The sequence below is a fragment of the Lissotriton helveticus genome, chromosome 7 (genome assembly GCF_964261635.1).
Source record: "Lissotriton helveticus chromosome 7, aLisHel1.1, whole genome shotgun sequence".
NCBI classification, from domain to species: domain Eukaryota; kingdom Metazoa; phylum Chordata; class Amphibia; order Caudata; family Salamandridae; genus Lissotriton; species Lissotriton helveticus.
The window spans coordinates 1,001,060,445-1,001,079,632 of NC_136068.1; the positions used below are offsets into that span (position 1 = coordinate 1,001,060,445).

General features: G+C 42.1%; 1 long non-coding RNA gene across 1 annotated transcript in view; it reads left to right on the forward strand.

The window, feature by feature from the left end:
* Positions 1-19,188, forward strand: part of LOC144767178 (uncharacterized) — a 130,300-nt gene that overhangs the window by 63,054 nt on the left and 48,058 nt on the right. Inside the window, exon 2 of the long non-coding RNA XR_013598091.1 lies at positions 6,687-6,827. This is a non-coding gene — a long non-coding RNA (uncharacterized LOC144767178). The remainder of the gene's footprint in view (positions 1-6,686; positions 6,828-19,188) is intronic.

A 19,188-nucleotide genomic window follows, 5' to 3' on the forward strand; every position in this document is an offset into this window, starting at 1 on the left:
GGGGCTAGCGGTGTGCGCTCCATTGCGGTGGTTTCTACTAAGTGGCTCCCTTGAGCTTTGAGCCGACGATACCCAAAAACCCGGGACATGTATCGGGTCTAGAGATTCATCAGTCCAACAAGTACCGACTTGCACCCACCTGGGTGATCCACTATTGAACTACAAGTGCCAGAGTCCCGAGGGGCGATCCGGAGGAGGGGCTAGCGGTGTGCACTCCATTGCAGTGGTTTCTACTAATTGGCTCCCTTGAGCTTTGAGCCGACGGGCTCCTGGATGCTGCCCTGCGTGCCGGTTCGGGCATCGAGGCCATTGACGGTTGTTTGGCGGCCTTCTCCTCCACCCCTAACCAATTCTCTACTGATGAGGGAAGTTATCCCGAAACCCGAGCCATGTCTCGGGCGATACCCAAAAACCCGGGACATGTATCGGGTCTAGAGATTCATCAGTCCAACAAGTACCGACTTGCACCCACCTGGGTGATCCACTATTGAACTACAAGTGCCAGAGTCCCGAGGGGCGATCCGGAGGAGGGGCTAGCGGTGTGCGCTCCATTGCGGTGGTTTCTATGGATCCGGAGAGGGTCAGTGCCTGTAGTCGCACTCTACAAAGGGAAAATAAGCCCATTGGAGTTAATTTGTCTTTTACTGACCTGCGTTGAGAAAAACAGGCAAACTAATTTACTTCGTCAAGGTCCACTGCCCGCTTGTGTTACCTATTTTGTCCGTCACACAGGACCCCAAAGATGCTGGTATTCCGGCATCTCCTGTTAATGTAGTAGATCTCTCTCTGATCCATCAGATGGCACACAGGACTGATGTCACATGCTTACCCTAGTGTGCATGTCGTGGTGCGTGTCTTTTAAGTCTCAGTTAGGTTTTTGCCCTGATGCTAAGAATTAGAAATAGAAAAGTGACGTATCCGGTGCGTGTGTTACGTCATAGTCTGGCTTTGCCCTGATGATAAAATTCAGAAATAGAATGGGGGAGTATCCGCCCAGAGCAAGTGACAGAATTTTGAAAAAGAAAAAACAATTAAGAGCAATTCTTTTTTTGTTTGTTGTTAAAAACAGTTTGCTATGGACGATTTTGCCTTCATTATGGGAGTTGTGTTTTTTCAGTTCCTTTGAGTCCTTGAACAATTTGAGGACTTAATTTTTGCGTCTGCCCTGTTAGAAATAGTATGGCCATGAGATGTTTTGTGTAAGGAAAAGGTAACCCACTACTCCTTGAATGTATATTGTTGGACCCGGTCCTTTGGGCAGGTTCACCCCGTGACTTTTTGCTTTTTCCTAGCCTGTTTTTTGAACCTGGGTTGGTGATTTTAGGCCTCTGCGCACTTTTTCACTGTGGTACAGTGTAAAGTGCGTGTGCTTTCTGTGTATGGATGGTGAGCGCCCTGCCCTCCCATAGGAATGAATGGGAAATATGTATGCCCATGGTAGATTCCTGATGCGTGGGGAGTGCAGGGGCGAGTTTGATATGTATGAACTCGTGAGAATGAATGCTGCAGAATGGTGTATGCGGCATGGCTGTATCTAGTCCAGAAGCGCCACTTTTAGAAGTTGGCATAATTGTGTAGTGAGTCTGCTAGCACGTGATTGGCTGATGGGCCTGGCCCAGGCATGCCTGGGCCTGTTGGTAGATGGACTGTCTGGAGGAGGGGGGTCTGAGTCAAGCCGTAGATGAAAGGCCCCCATCTGCTGTTAGGGAGGAGTGGAAAGAGCTCTGGTGGTGCTGTGCCGTGCCTGGCAGCCCACCCCTGATGGCTCTCCCTCCGGATGGCCCCCTGTCACCTCTGACCTGAGGCTGACAGGAGAGGGAAACCAGATACACCCAGAGCTTAGGGCTCGCTTACACAACGACTTCAAAGGGCTTCAAAGCTTTTTCTGTGTATAAGAAGGGGCTCTGCCCCTTCCAAAATGTTCTTGTTTTCTGACTTGAATCTGCCAGGGGCATGCTGATGCTTGGGCTCAGGGAATCCCTGAGTCCTGCCCAGCCCCTGGACTCCTGATGGACTTTCCTGGATTCCTGGGGGACCCCTCTGCCGTGCCTGGGCTGATGGGGAGACTTGGCTTTGCCCCCCTGGGAAGCTCTGGGGCTTTGGCAGCATGAAGGAGCTGCATTTTTCTGTGGATAGCGCTGGAACCGTATTTCTAGCGCCTGGAGGCGCTGAGCTTCCCCCTGAGCGCTCTGCCTGTTTGCTAGCGCTATGGAGCGCTTGATTTCCCCCTAGCGCGTAGGAGCGCTTTACCCTTGGCCATAGCGCTTAGGAGCGCTTTATTGTGTTCTAGCGCTGGGGGGCGCTTGGTGGGCTTTGGCCGGTGCCCCCCCGGCATTTGCCTCCCTGTCACCGCCCGGGCTTGGAAGCGCCGGCGGAACCGAAGGCGCCGCGCTCTCATTGGCTGAGAGAGCCGAGCCCCCTCACCAACGCCGCAACGGGATAGGCCCGTGCGGCGCAGCGTCATGGCCCCTGTCGGGCCGTGATTGGAGGAGGAGAGGAGACTCGTCATCGGGGCCGCTACGGGATTGGCTGGTCGAGGCGGCCCCGGGAAGAAAGGAGAAGGCGCGGGAGATGGCGGCCGTTCGCGGGGCTCCTCTCGGCTGAGGGAGCCCCGAGGAGAAGAGGCGGCCGGTTGACAGGGCTCCCGTGTGCCGAGGGAGCCCTGCAGAGAGGGAGACCGGACTTGCTAGGAGGCGGCGAGAGTGAGCCGCCGCCCAGCAGAGAAGCCGCCGTTCGGAGGAGCCCGCCCAAGAAAGCCCGGTGAGTCGGAAGGGCTGGGGAGGGCTCCGTGCAGCTGCTGTTGGTGCCGGAGAGCGGCACCTGGGCGGGAGTGGAGGTAGGGCGGCCCCAGCTGACAGTGGGCCGCCCCCAGGTCGACGGAGCCTGAGGCTCCAAAGCTCCTGTTCATTTTGAGAGCGCCGGGAGGCGCAGGGGGCATGTCGTAATCCTGAGTCCCCCGAGTGGGACTCCAACAGAGTGGGTGACGCCCCTACGAGCCCTGAGAGGCTCCAACGCAAGCCATATTTGTTTAAGGAGTCTAGATGGCTCCTGGGACACCTCGGGGCATATTGTCGATGCCCGTCCCCTCCTGGGCTTGTGTAGTTCTGGTGCCAGTGAGAGCACCATGGTTGTTTAAGAGCCCCAGAAGGCTCCAACGTTGGGCATGTGATGCCCAGAGCCTGTGTGGCTCCAACGTCTGTGTAGTGTTGCCCAGAGCCTGTGTGGCTCCTACAGTTTGGCGCAGTTTGCGCCTGAGGGCCAGTGAGGGCCCTGGCGCAGTTTTGATGATTCTCCAGCTGTCCAGCAATTAGTGGGCAGCTGCACCGTTTAGGCGCAAGTTGGAGAGAGAGTCCCTGTGTGGGACAGCGAGGGCACAGTGGTGCCAGGCCAGTCACAGCTGCGCAGCACTTAGTGCCAGCTGCAACGTTTAGGCCCTTGTGAGTGTTCCCAGGGGCCCAGCAAGTAGTGGGCCCCTGCATCGTTTAGGCCCCTGACATTGAGACTCAGGGCGTTCTAGCCCCAACCAGGCCAGTTGGCCTAGGGACTGCCACAGGTGGTGGCTTATGTAGTTTTTGCGCAATTGTATGGTTCTTGCACCTCTGAATGTGATTTCTTGCATCATGTCTTATTCCTGCACCTCTGAATGTTTTTAGACATCATGTGACTATTGCGCTGCTGTATTATTCTGGTACCTCTGAATGTAATTTTATTGCATCATGTGCTTTATTCTTAACACCGCTGAATGTGTAGGTTTATACATTATGTGTTTCTCTTTATTACTCCTCTGAATTTATCTTTATGCATCATGGGTACTGTGTTCTTTCTTAGACCCCTAGACGCTGTGTGCAACTTAGGTGGTTTTCCTTTACTACTCCTCTGAATGTGTTTCATACATCATGGGTAATGTGTTCTTTCTTAGACCCCTAGACGCTGTGTGCAACTTAGGTGGTTTTCCTTTACTACTCCTCTGAATGTGTTTCATACATCATGGGTAATGTGTTCTTTCTTAGACCCCTAAATGCTGTGTGATACTTAGGTGGTTGTTCTCTTTAGTACAGGTGGTCCTAGTGAGGTCCTGGTCCCCTGCGTGACAGTCTCCCAAGGAGTTTAGGGTTGCGTAGGTGGTACTTACCTGTCCCCAGTAGTTACTGGACGTGATCTATGACTGTTACTTTGTGTTACAGTGAAGTTTATATACTTTTATTCTAATATCTGACAAGTATTTCTATATCTGCAAAGTGTTGATTCAGACAGTGGCCCATGTGGCCCTGTCTTGTAAATAATCCCTTGTGAATATTGCCGTGCCAGTTGGCACAATGTACATGTGTGATTTCTATCTGATATGTTTTGACAAGACAAAAGTTATTTTAATATAACCTTGTGTGGAGTCTCTTTTGTGGTGTGCCTAGTATGTTGTTGCTGTCGTGCGCTGACGCAAATGCTTTACACATCGCCTCCGAGTTTAGCCTAGACTGCCCGCGCCATGCTACCTAGGGGGCGAGCAGGGGTTATCTTGGCGTGTGACTTCCTTGCCCTGACTGGAATGGTGGTTTCTGCCTGGCTTTGGCATCAGCCTTAGCCTACCAGAAATAGCCGGTTTCCAACATATATGATATCAATGTTTGGAGCAGATGCTTTAGTTATGAGCCTCTATTGTTGGTCCCTTTTGAGGTACTGTTAATGGCACTCCATGGGATATTATCATTTAATCCATTTTTATGGGTGGATAAACGATAAATCCAATATTGCTCTTTTTCCAGAAGGGGACTTTGAGTGGTATCTTGGGTGCAGTCTATCTGTTCATTGATCACCCTTTTCATGTCATTTGTAATATGCCTGATTTGTAAGAAATAATCAGTCATTTTAGTGGTGTTCCGTTTGCATTGTATATTACTACAGTGTTTGCCAATCCTCACTTTCATTTTTCTGCTGGTCATGCCAATATATTGCAGATCGTAGGGGCATGTTATCATATATATAACATTAGTTCTAGTTCCAGTGTTTTAGTAATGGTAATTAAATGGCACACACTTCATTTTCCACAGGGATAATGACCTGTTATGTTGGGTAGACCCCATGCATTAAGTATGGTCTTATTTAGGTGAGTAGTGAAAGTTTTTGGGCGTGTTGAGATCAGATGATTTTTCAGGCTACTTGATTTTTTGAAAGAAAAAAGTGTTTTTTCCCACTTGAGCTTTCAGTTTGCATGATACTCAAATGTTTATTGAATGTTTTGTCATTTTGTTAGAGATTGTGTTATAAGTTGTAACACAAGTGAGTGATATCGTTGCACAAGTTTTTTGATTTTCTTCAAGCAGGGAATCTCTGTTCTGATTTTGTGCTCATTTCTGGGAATGCCTGATGATTCTCTCTGGGTAGTCTTGATTGCTGAACTTTTTGGACAAGGCATTTTTTATTGATCATAGTAATCATCAATGTGGCTGTAGTTTCTTCTGATTCGGAGGGATTGACCACAAGGTAAGTTTTCCTTCAGTGTCCTACGATGAAAACTATCAGTTTTTAGTAGAGTGTTTCTTGCAGTTGGCTTGTATTATGTTTTTGTTTTCAGGTATCCTCCTTAAGGTTTGATAGTAATATGCAAAAATGTGATAATATTACTACTGACAGAGTGTGTAAATGTTAGATTATTGTTGCGCTTTTTAAGCCACATGAGTAATGGGTTAAGAGTGTAGTCCTTTCCTTCCCAGACCATCAGGATATCATCAAAATACCTTCTCCAGAATGTTATACAGTTTTTGTCAGGGGTGTCAGTGTCGAGGATATGGGCTTTTTCAAATTCATATACATACAGTCCTGCCACAATTTGGGCAAATTTTACTGCCCATTGATGTCCCTTTCACTTGAAGGTAAAGTTCCCCTTCAAACTCAAAGAAATTTTCTTTCAGAGCCAGTTTTGCACAATGAATCACAAATTCCTTCAGAGTGTGAAAGTCCCATTTCTTTCCCTCAAGGGCATTCTCAATAACCCTTATAGTGTCATCTTGAGGGATACTGGTATAAAGACTTTCTATGTCCAGGCTCACTAGGACATTCTTCTGTGGAATAAACCTTATGTCTTTCAACAGGTTGAGTATATGTTTGGTGTCTTTTAGGTAGGTGGTAGCCTTTTGTACTAATGGGTTGAGGAAGAAATCACAAAACCGGGAAAGTGGTTCAAGGAGGGAACCTATTCCTGTCACAACACGGAGACCCAGTGGTGGGGTCCTTTTTTAATGGATTTTAGGTAGTTTGTAGTAGTACGGGATTTTGGCATTTTTTGTGCACAAATATTCTGCTTCATGTTATTTAATAGAGCCCTATGTTTCCACCTCTTCCACTAGAAGACTGATTTTTTTTTCCTCCCATGTGGGGTTATCTTGGATCCTTTTGTAGTTTTTTTCATCATTTAGCGGTTGTTTACATTCTGCTCTGTAATCAATTTTATTTTATATGACCAATCCGCTCCCTTTATCTGCTTGTTTTATAGTGGTCGTATCATATGATTGTAATGATATTAAGGCAGTCCATTCTTCTGTGTTTAGATTGTAGAAGGTTTAATTCCTTTCAGTTTTTTCAATCTCATTGAAGACTGCTTATACAAAAGCAATCAGATTGACTGGCACTGTTGTAGGAGGTGGGCAGAATGTTGATATTAATCTAAGCCCGGTGTCCCCTTTGTCTTTCAGATCCTCACTGGGACCATGGGTCTCAAAAAAGTCTTTAATTTGAGTTTCCTAAAAAACTCTGACAACTCATAATGGAGTCGGACCTTGTCAAGGCGTACTGTGGGGACAAACCCCAGTCCTTCATTAAGGACCTTCTTTTCAGTAGGTATAAGAGGTGTGTGAAGATAAATTGAAAACTAGTACTTGTGTATGATGGGACTGGTTTATATTTAGGTCTGTTGCATGCTCAAGACTGGTTGGGCATCTTTCGTTTTGCTCCTCATGTTTGCTCCTATTGGACCCACCTCCTCCTCCCAGTGTACATGTTGTCAACCTCTTCTTTTGTCGCTTCCCCTTCCCTTTGTTGCCCAAGTCTGAAAGCGACATAAGTAAGATACTGCTTTATTATATTATAATTTTTCCTTAATCCTTGCCAACCTTTCTCCGCTAAATACACGATCATTAATTCATACTCATAAATATAATTGGTGTTTTACTTAATTAGCGCTATTCATGACACAGACATGGGAAACCTAAATATGAGGTGCCTAATACTCGAAGGTACTAACCCAACCATGGGGCATAAAATTGCATGCATTAGAACACTTAAATAGTGCATGCTACAACAGATAGTGCATATATGGGTGCACAGTTTGCCAATATCGCATCAAAACTGTTTTGTGTAAATGTCTATGATTATTTTATCTGTTTTTTCCTTTTTAGATAAACAAGTTAGCAGAAAATTGTAAGTTAGCTTTTTTAAGAGGGAGAAAATAATGTTTGTCTCTCACACTGTGTACACCTTAGAGTGTGTGCACTTAGTCACTTTAGACTGAGCTAATTCCCTAGTCTTTTCACCCTTGTTTGGTCCTGACGAAAGCCAGCATAAATATACACTTTTGGCTAAAACATGTAGACCACCTATAGGATATAGGAGTTCAGTTCAATCTCTACAATATCCACCTTTGTTCTTTTAATCCTATCACAGGGCCCCAATATTAAAATATTACCGTTGAGGAAGGGGACCCTGTAGATTGTCTTAACTCACCACTATCACTTGGCACAAAAATAAAAATACCAGCTCCGCTGTAATCAGGCATCCCAGCACACCCGGGATGCACTCGGCATCCTGGTTGGTTACTCGATGACAAAACATGTCACCAACTAGATTGGTGGGTGAGGGTTCTTCTAAAAAACCTATTGGTTTCTTGCACAAACTCTTTTTGATGCATAACTATTACCTTCATGTGCCCGTTCTCTTCGATTGTGATAATGTAGACAATATACTTTGAGTGCAGATGGATATAACTTTTAGCATCCTCTTTGGTCAGGGTAATTTTGACCCGGGTTTGGCAGAAATAGTTGCAAAACAATTTTTCACCCAATTTAACAGTAATGTTTACATTAGGACCACATTGAATGGTGGTTCACTGATACAACATCGATGTAAAATATATCAATGTTAGAAATATCAAGTAAAAAATATAGACAACAAAAATATCGACTCCTATACTTAAACAGGTATGTACAATAATATTGAGTAAAAAAATCGATGTAAAAAATATAGATGTATAAAATATCGAAATGTATATAAATATACAATAAAATAATATATATTAAATATAATTTTAATAAAATAAAATAAATCTAATGTACATTTTATTAAAATATAACAAATACACTTAACAAAAAAATAAACACACAAACATACTAATTTATGCATATATGTTTACTTTAAAACAATTAATTTTAATTTATGTTAACATTTTAAAATAATATAAAAAATAAAAACATATATTAATGATTTAAAATATTATACAAATAAAAATCTATAATAAATTAAAACATTAAACTATTAAAAAATATTTAAACTTACATGTTACGATGCAATAAGTGCAACACTAGCGGAAGTGTTGGATATCAAAGGGGTAAAAATAACTATTCCCACTCCAGTGACTAAAACAGTAGGGCAGAGGTCTTCAAACTGTGGGGCCCGACCCCCAGGGGGGTCCTGGAGTCCTAGGAAGGGGGTCGCAGATTCCCCAGCTTCACTTGTCCCTGTAAAAAGACAGCCGTCTGCTGTCCCGCTAATTGAGATCGTTATCAGCTGTTTGCCTGAATGAAAGGAAAATGCGCTTGTGATCTGCAAGTGTAAAGGATGCTCAGGAGCAGTTCTGGCTCTTTGTGAATGCAAAGATGTGTGTTTCTTTTAGTTGAAGTGCAAAGAGTTAACTACTGGGCTGGGAAGTTCTTTCTTTTAATTTTAACTGCATTTACACCGGCCTTTGTGCCCCTAAAGAGTTGTTGAAGGGACTGTTAGGTAAAAAAGAAAACTGCATTACATATGGTCTGGTATTATTAAAACCTACATTTTGAAAGCACCATTTTATTGTAAAACTATTCACACATTTTGCAGCATTGTATCTTACCCTGTGTGTAATGCAAGTATAAAAAATTGACTTGCATATTCACAGTGCTTTCTGTCACAGGCTGTGACTTTGTAGCACTAAAAATACACATCACTATTCTCCACTGCACCAATGAAGATTTAATTCTGTGGGTCTCTGGTTACACACAGACCTCTGCAGTGCATTAACTAATAGATGTTTCAGAATGTACTACAGTGCATTTCCCACTGAGCAATAACTTATTTTATTTATTTTTCATTTACACTGCCCATTATTTTATATGTAGATACCTAAAGGTGAAATGCCTAAAAACGTAAGAATATTTTAGACTTATTTATGAGAGGCTTGCATCGCCAGAGCATCACTTTTTTTGATGCTCTGGTGGCGCAACCATCTCAACCATGCCTATGAGACAGTGCAAAGTCACCCTGCATGGCTTTGCATTGCCTCATATGGAGTAATCATTAAGACGTAGCAGCACAAGTCACTGCATTGCTTTACTCTGCGTCAAGGAGGTATTCCATGGGCTTTGTGTGGGGTTCCCACGCAAATCCCATGGATTTTGATGCTGCCCCATATTTACAAAATCATGCAAACCTGGGGCAGCTCCAAAACTGACGCCTCTCCAGTGGAGGCGTAACAAGGAAAAATGGCTCCTCGTTTTTACCTCTATCCATGTGTGCTGCATTCTGCAGCTCTCATAGAAATAGGAAAACGCCCCTCAGGATTGTTTTGGTGAAGGAAGGTGCCTCTTCCCATACAAAAACAATTCTGCCTATGTTAGTGCTAGACAGCAATTTGTTAAGGGAAAATGAACTGGAATGCACCGTATTTCATAATTACAGTTTATTCCTGCCCTTTCACATTGGCATTGGGCAGCACCGCAAGAAGCCTTGCAGTGCTGTCCTTCGCAAATTCCTAAAAATAAGGCTTTTTGTTTCCAGATACACCTTTGGCTACACCCCTATGCTCAATGACCTTTGGTTTGGATCTGCTCATATAATGTTATAAGGGATGTATGATGTTAGCACGCACATTTTTACCACGCATACCATTACCACGCATTTTTTACAACGCGATACCCTTACAACGCATAGTGCTTTGGGTGCTGGATAGTGAATAGTTTAATTTACTATTCCAACACCAGTCCCCGTTGACACTAGGGAAGGTTATTGGATAGTAAATTAACCTATTCACTAGCCATTCCCTATGTCAGATTGCCCCAAAGCGCTATGCATTGTAATGGTATGCATTGTAACAGATGCGTGGTAATGGTAGTGCATTGTAAAAAATGCGTGCTAAAGGTTGTATACCTGTTATAAGTAAACTCCTATTCTATCCTATGGGACAGATAGCCGTTCCATAGTGAAAAATGAAACACACTGTTATTCACTACCAGAACATGTCACACTCACCAGTACATGTCTTACCTATAACATTCACAGCACCCTTACCACAGGGGTACCTTGGGTCTACCTTAGGGGTAACTTCCATGTAAGAAAAGTAAAGATTAGGGCTTGGCAAGTGTAAGAAAAGTAAAGATTAGGGCTTGGCAAGTGGGTGCACTTGCCAGGTCGACATGGCTGTTACAAACTTCACGCAGACACTACAGTGGCAGGTCTGATAACCCTTTTAAGGGCTGCTTGGGTGAGTGGCACAATCAGTACTGCAGGACCACCAGCACCATTTGATTTACAGGTTCTGGTACCCTCAGTGCACTTTACTAGGGACTTATCAGTAAGTCAAACATGCCAATCATGGAAACACTAATCCATAATACAATTTATAATAGGAGCACTTGCGCTTTAATACTGAACAGCAATGAGGAAGTGCGCATTGACACTGAACCAGCAAAACTAGGTCAGATAGGAAAAAAACCAGGAGAGACATGCCAAAAAGATGGCAGGTATAACAGGGGCATTTATAGTTATCGATATATGTTGATGACGAGAAGAACCAGTTTCTAGAAAATGTTGTCAAAAGGGGGTCCTTACGCCTAAAAAAGGTTTGACAAGGGGGTCTTGGCATCAACAAGTTTGAAGACCACTGCAGTAGGGTAAGTGTTGGATAGCAGAGAAATTAAATGTACTATTCCAACTCCAGTGAGTTCATCAGTAGGGAAAGTGTTGGATAGCAGAGGGACAAAAATTACTATTCCCACTGCAAAGAGTGCAACAGTAAAGAAAGAGTTGGATAGTAAAGGGATAAAAAATACTATTCAAACTCCACTGACTGCAACAGTAGGATAAGTGTTAGATAGCGGAGGGGTAAAAAATATTTTTCCCACTCCAATGCGTGCAACAGTAGGGAAAGTGTGGGGTAGCAAAGGGGTTAAAAATACTATTCCCACTCCAAAGAGTGGAATATTAGGGAAAGTGTTGGAAAGCAGAGGGGTAAAAATTACCATTCCAACTCCAGTGAGTGCAACAGTAGGGAAAGTATTGGATAGCGGAGAGGTAAAATTACTATTCCAACTCCAGTGAGTGCAATAGTAGGGAAAGTGTTGGATAGCGGAGAGTCAAAAATTACTATTCATACTCAAACAGTTATAACAACAACCATTTTTTTAATTACATCATAAAAATAAATATACAATATTTAAAAAAATCAAAAATCAAATATATTAAATATAAAAGAAAACATATCATAATATTAATTACATATAACAAAAACCTACAAATATGATATAAAATAAAATAATAAATACATTTAAAATAAACACTTTTTTAAACTAACAAACAAAAAAGTGTATTTTATACATAAATGTAGTAATTTTATTTCCCACCCCATAACACCACACCAAAAACAAAACACTTCAACATTTTAAATTACATTTACTTCCACAATTAACATAGTTCATAATCGATTAAAAAATATTATTAATAAAAAAACTAATAAACATTAATTGACTACACACACTTTAACACTATAATATCAACAACCCACAACAAAATTAATAAATAATAAAACAACAATTACAACTTATTTTTACATTACAAACTATTACTATTAACAACTAATAATAAAGTAATGAAAATGTATTTAATACCCACCCTTTGCCCCTTTAAAAGTAAAAACAACACACACCAAAATAAACAATTACCTAAAATAAATATCAAATAATTAACATGAATGAATAACTATATCAGCCGCGGCCGGTAGTGGGAGTACCGGCCGGGCAGTGACGCGGGGAGGGAGAGGGGCAGGGTGGGGATAGTAATGTATGGATTACAGACTTTAACAGGTAAGTAAACATATAAATAAATAAACCGAATTTTGTTGCGCGCACTACATCGCATTTGGTGATGCAGTAAACGCAACGAAATTCGTTTTATTTATTTATTTGTTTACTTACCTGTTAAAGTCCATAATCCGTACATTTCTACCCCCCACCCTGCCTCTCCCCTCCCCACGTCACCGCCCGGCCGGTATTCCCTCTACCGGCCGCGGCTGCACTATGTATTAATTAATTAAACACAAATTCCTTCCCATCCTTGACTCCTATAAACGCCACAATACACACCTAAAACTAATTACACAATTACCATAACAACATTTTAATTCATTTAATTAATATCAATTAACAAAAAGTTAATAATAAAAAATAAATAAACTAATTAATACCCTTAATCCCTATAAACCCCAAAACACACACCTAAAAATAATTACACAAATACCATAATTAAATACCAATTAATTATTCAAAATTAATTAACAACCAATTATTAATTCTTCAATTACAAATAAATTACTTCCCATCCTCTACACCTATAAACACCAAAACACACCTAAAATTGATTATACAAATATCACAACTAAGTTACAATTAATAAAAATTAATTAACAACCAATTATTAATTCATAAATTTAAATTAAATTACTACCCACCCTTTACACCTATAAATACCACAACAAACACCTAAAATTACATTAATTACACAATTACCATAATTAATTTCAAATGTTTTAATTAAAATTAATCAACAACTAATTATGAATTCATTATTATTACATTACACATTTAAAACTATAAAATCTCAATTAAATAAATAAAAAAATATCAGTTAATTAAATAGCCCTTCTTTTTAACATTTATGTGACTCCCTTGGTTCAGATGACAGAGGATCATGGAGCCAAAATGATTGCATACGCGATGACACTCAAATCCCTCGGAAAATTTTTACTGCTCCTCCCTAGGGCTGCCAAGGAAACGGTTACTCGGGCCTTGATACTTTCGCGTATCAACTTTGCCAACGCCTTATACGTCGGTCTACCGGGCTACTTGCTTAACAGACTACAGGTAGTCCAGAATGCTGTGGCCAGGCTTTTATTCAATATCGCAATAATAAGCAGTGTAAGACAGCATCTGCGCAAACTCCACTGGTTGCCGGTAGCCGAACAGGGTAAGTTAAAAGCCCTGGTCCTGGCACATCATGCCCTGCATGCCTCTGTTCCAATCTATTTAAGGAAACGCTTTATGTTCTACAGTCCAGCTAGACAGCTTCGCTCAGCCTCTCAGCTCCTAACCCATAAACCTCGCTTTTATCTGCAAAGAATGGGTGGCAGCTCCCTTGCTTTCAGGGCTGCTTTGGCCGGGAATTCGCTTCCATTTGCTCTTCACGGAATCCAGGACCCCACTCTTTTCAAAAAATGACTGAAAACATTCCTTTTCATCTAACCAGCCCCTTTCACCTCTCAAGGTCTGCGCCAGGACACTCCTCAGAGTATCCGTGCACGCTACAAGCTTCAATAACATAACATAACAATATGATTAAATTTCTGGGCCTGATTACAAGTGGGTTAGGAAATCTTCCCGACTGAATCGGTTTGGAAATGGTTTCTGACCCACTCGGATCAAGAGAGTCCGGCCGACCGAGTACAATGCATTTGGATGCTTCCAGATACGATTTGGTTGGACTCCCATTGACTTCAACGGGAGCCTATGTTCCTAACCGCATCGTGATCAGGCCCTTGGTTGGGAAGACACTTTCCTGATCCGATTCAGAAGGAGCAAATTCCATTAGGAGACCTTCTTAACAGCATTGTAATCGGGCCTTAGGAAGGAATGCTTTCCTAACCGTATCATAATCGGGCCCTATATTTTTGCAAACAATATTAAACACTAAATATGCTTTAAATCGATCCTACTTACCTTAAGTCAATATTCTTGACCACAATATTCTTGCTGTTGATATTTCTGAGCCACAATATTTATTACTCGATATTTGTGCAACTCAATATTTTTTACTCAATATGCTGTCTGCCCACCCAAATGGCGCTTGCTCCTGTTTTGTCCTCTATGAAGGGAGGAGACAACGCAGATAGGGTACACATGTAGTTACAATGGTGTACCAAAGAGAAAGAAGCTTAGAGTGCAGAATGTTGCACACTAGAGAACAGTACACGATAAGGAGAGGTGAATACTGAGGGAGAATGTTGCAGACAGTAAAGGTTATTCATTGAAAGGGTAACATGGAGCACTATGAGGAAGTGGGGATTAGAGAAGGAACAAAGGAAAAGACAGAAGTGCAGTTCTTATATGAGAATGAGGCACAGGAAAGTGGTGCAGACTGGTTAGAATGGATCAAAGATGTGAAAGCTGAGCCACAAATTTTATCTTCTGCCACTTTTCAAAGTATTCTTGGGGAGGGTGAAACCCCAACACCACTAGGAAGGGTGAGGCTTGCCTAGCACACCACAAATTATTGTATGTTTTATTAGGGACCTATGGATTTTAAAATTCACCAGTCTCCCTGCCTCTTACTTTTTTTGGGTGGATTATACCCCTCTTACATCATTGTCTTTTTTATGCAATGCCCTTTACCTTATCTCCTCATCTCTCTACCAGCTTGTCTGCATTGATTCTTCCCATTACATCTATCTATCCTCATCCCCATCTCCCTTTCCGCCAGCCCAGGGCTTTCAGTGGGCTGAAAAAATAGGTGGGTCTCTAAAAGGGGCGTGACTGTGTAATTAAGGGGGTAACTTAAACACATAATCTAAATTTCTGTGATTCCCATAGTGTTCCATCTGACTGGTGCTTTAGTTCCTCTCTGTGCTTTCTGTGATTTAATCCAGAAATATAAGACAACAACTGACATACACCTAAATATAACCAGGTGTATGGTTTTGTCAATGGTTGTTAGCTGTTTAAGCTAAACGAGTAACAACAATAAATTATTTTATTTGCACGTCACTGTTTTGACCAATGAGTAGCTCCTACACACACATTTGCACTACAATACAGAATCATTGCTCTTTGTGCTCTGCAGAGAGCCAATGTATTGAATGATCATGTAACTGAACACTATTTTGACCCACAAACAGGCACAGTGTGAAAGTTGTAATGCCTACAGCCTCAACTCCAAAGTGCTCAACTGCAGCCTGTAATAACACCTTGACTTGACTCAGTACAAAGTGTGCATCATCCAAAAGTAATATGCTGTGAAATGAAATATAGAAACACACATCCTGGAAACAGCTAGCACTCCTGGGGAATGTAAGATTAAGTAAAGCATGTGAAGCAGGAACTAAATCACTGCCATGGATTAACCTAACATCAGGGTCTCTGGAATTATGTGGCAGGAGAGGGCTAAAGTATGTGGTAGTCTGAATAAATTATGCGGCATAATGCAGCAGATATTGAAATAGTATAACTTCTTTTTTTGTCATTTTTAAACTTGGTAACACTGTCTAGCCATTGGTTGCACCCCATTAGTACCAATTTAACACCCAAATTTAGCTTGGCAAACAGAAAGTTGACTATTCCAGCTTTTCAAAAGGCCTTCCAACACGTGACTACACATGTTGCTGCATTTTTTGTAACTTTGGAACCGTTTGAGCTAGAAACAAAAATGTTTTTTTGTTCAAATCTGTAGATTATGCGGCAAATGATAGGTTATGTGGCAAATGCGGCAAATGTATAATTATACAAAAATTGCAGCCACCGCACAATAGCATAATTCCAGTGGCCCTGCCTAACATGCAGCGTCAGACTAGGCTAGAAAATAGGCCCGGTACCAAAGTTAAAGGGGCTCCAAGTGCATTGATATGAGTTTGCTGCAGGAAATGTTTGCTTTAATATCATGAAAATCAACAGCAAAACCGGCTCACTTGACCATGAAGCAGGTCAACAAATAGCCAAAAAAAAACGGCCTTCATACTGACCTGACAGCAGGGCTTGAAGTTGGATGAAAAAACTGGGGGTCTTTCAAAGGGGTTTGACCGATGTAATTAAGGGCGTGGCTTAAAACCTGTAAGCTATAAATCTGTGCATAGCATAGCGTGCTCCTCGACTGGTATTTTGCTGCTTCCAGATATATATTACACCTACAACAAGCCAGGACTATTGGCTTTGTCAGTTGTTATTAGTTTCATAAGATGAATAGGCATCAACTACAGCATGGCGATGTTTATGCTGGGAAAATCTGCATTTTATGAATTTTGAATTTTGAATAAAGGAGAACAACCAAAACAACGTTATTTGAAGAGGATCTCTTTTTGACTATATTGGATTATTACTTACCCTTATATTGCTTTAATCTTGTGTTTAAATTTCATCAGTGACAATAGTTCAATGTTTTATTCATGCAATACATATTAAGAATGAAATAACTCAAATAAATGTTGGTGTGCTGTAATTAGAACCTCACTTTTTGCAACAGTATTTCCGGTTGCACATATTGTGCACCGATAACAGCACCTCTAGGTAGTAGGTGCCTAGAGCTTCTTGAGCACCCATTGTATACAATTATTGATTGCCATTTTGTTCACTTATAACGCGTAATTTTCTTAATTATATTAGAATTAAGATTTTCAATCGAATGTTGCGGACTTTTTCCATTTTGGACACTACTACCTCCGTATGTTAACATCAACTACAGCATCATTGTATGTAATATTGAAAATGCTTCAGTTGTGACATGATGAGACTGTGAAAGAACTATAACGAGTCTCGCTGAAGTTACATTAAAGGCAGTGAAGGGTTATACTGTTGCAGAGTAAAGATTTTTGTTTTCAATCTGAGGGTGAGGGCAAAAATGGAGAGCCCAATAGGGACATGGCTCAGCTACCTGATTTTTAGGACTCCTGGTTCTGTGCACCGGCAGGTCCCGGGCCACTTAAAGCCATGCCTGACAGATTAGACTGTCGGGCACAGCCTGTCTGCCCCAAAGGCCAGTCTGACCCTTCTAAGGTGTTATACATTCATTGTGCAGACACTGGATCAATGCTTTTGCAGGAAATGTTAATGACATGAATATAAGGTCCGAAATGGGCTCTTTTCAATGTCCGTCTAAAACTTAAGTGACCCAGCACACTTTAAACCCTGCTCCGTCCACTTTTACATGCTGCTTCTGCTCCTCTGCATGCACCTCTTGTCTCACTGCTGTACTCACACCTATCTGCTCCCCCCTCACTTTATTGTATTTGTCTTACTTACCCCTTTTAATCACCTCTCTGCTCCATTCCCCTCTTCCCAAGTGAGCAGTTTCCATTGTGATGAGCTTGCTTTGCGCCCTGCAGGATGTTCTGCTTTTCATTCAAAGGGGCAGGGTGCACTTCACATGCAAGGGCACTTTCACTACCTGTCTAATTGCTGTCATCAACATGCAGATGCAGCCATTAAGCCCACAGAGAGGGGCCATCAGGGGAGATTGATAAAAACACGAAAAAATATAGGGGCATATTATCAAGGACGGGCGATACATTATTGCCGCTTTTATCGGCAGGAAACTGCAGATAAAGCGGCGATAATGGGCTTGATAATATGCTCTATGAATTCCTATCGAAGCCCATGTTAGATGTGAAGACATCTAACATGGGCTTCGATAGGAATTCATACAGCATATTATCAAGCCCATTATCGGCGCTTTATCGGCAGTTTCCTGCCGATAAAAGCGGCGATAATGTATCGCCCGTCCTTGATAATATGCCCCATAAACTCTTAGGGGGCTCCCTGCGCATCGAAACTCTGGTGTCTTTAAAGGTGCGAGTCCTTATTGTTACGTCATATCTGGCTGCCTAATTTGTTAAAATACAAAAGACAACTAATTATGAGTGTGCATTTAGCAGTTAAACAAATGTTGTACTATGCAATTTTACTACTCATTTATTCACAATACACAAAGTAAATATGGATAAATACCGATAAAATGGTGAAAAAATAAATATGGTTACATACAGAAACTTTAAAAAATATTTATATACGTATATATATATATATATATATATATATATACACCATAAAACTGGGAGCCTAGCTATAATGCAATATTCATAATAAAGTATTGTGAAATAGTCAAGCTATCTTTCAGAACTCCAGTAATGTATGACTGTTCATTTCATGGTTGTGTGCTTGGCACACTATGGAGCGGTTCTTCTCTGATATAATTCCACTGAACAAAATGTGCCGTGATTTTGCTTTCCTGTTTGAAAGGACGCCTGCAGCTGCCACATGTACTGAGCCTGCCTCCACTCCTGCCTGGCTGTTCAGCCCTCACCACATCACAGCTGCCCCCGCGAGCTTCGTGTGCCGTCGCGGTCTCGGGTCTGCAGCTTTCACGGTTGCTGGAGGCGGTAATGCCGCCATCAGCCTGCATAATCTACAGTTTACACTTCGGAGGAGGCCCGAGCCCCCCGGGACGCGGGCCCAGCGATCTGTGACCTGACAAGCAGCAGCGATCCGCAAAGAATCCACCTGAGATCAGGTGCGAAGCTCCCTCAGCAACACGACCTCGGAGTTGAGAAATTCTAAAAGCACTCCACAGAGATAAGCAAACAATCTCATACAGTTCTACCACGTGCTCTGCACAGGGGCACTTCAGCAGGAAGGGCCTTTGGCATGACATCTCTCTTTTGTCTGCACATCATATATAGAAGCGGGCACAGCAAACAGGTCCTGTTTTGTCCAAGAGTCCTCCCTATATCTCCTCAGGCACCGAGACGCAACTGTGCTGCGCGTACCTCACATATAAGCTCACGTGTTTCCCAGTAAGCTGCTTAAGATCACGGTAAAACATACTATTATTTTTGGCAATTTGGTTATCAAGTTTTGTTTTATTTTATAGAAAATGCGGCGGAAAACATATTGGCACGGACTCTTAGTTATAATATAA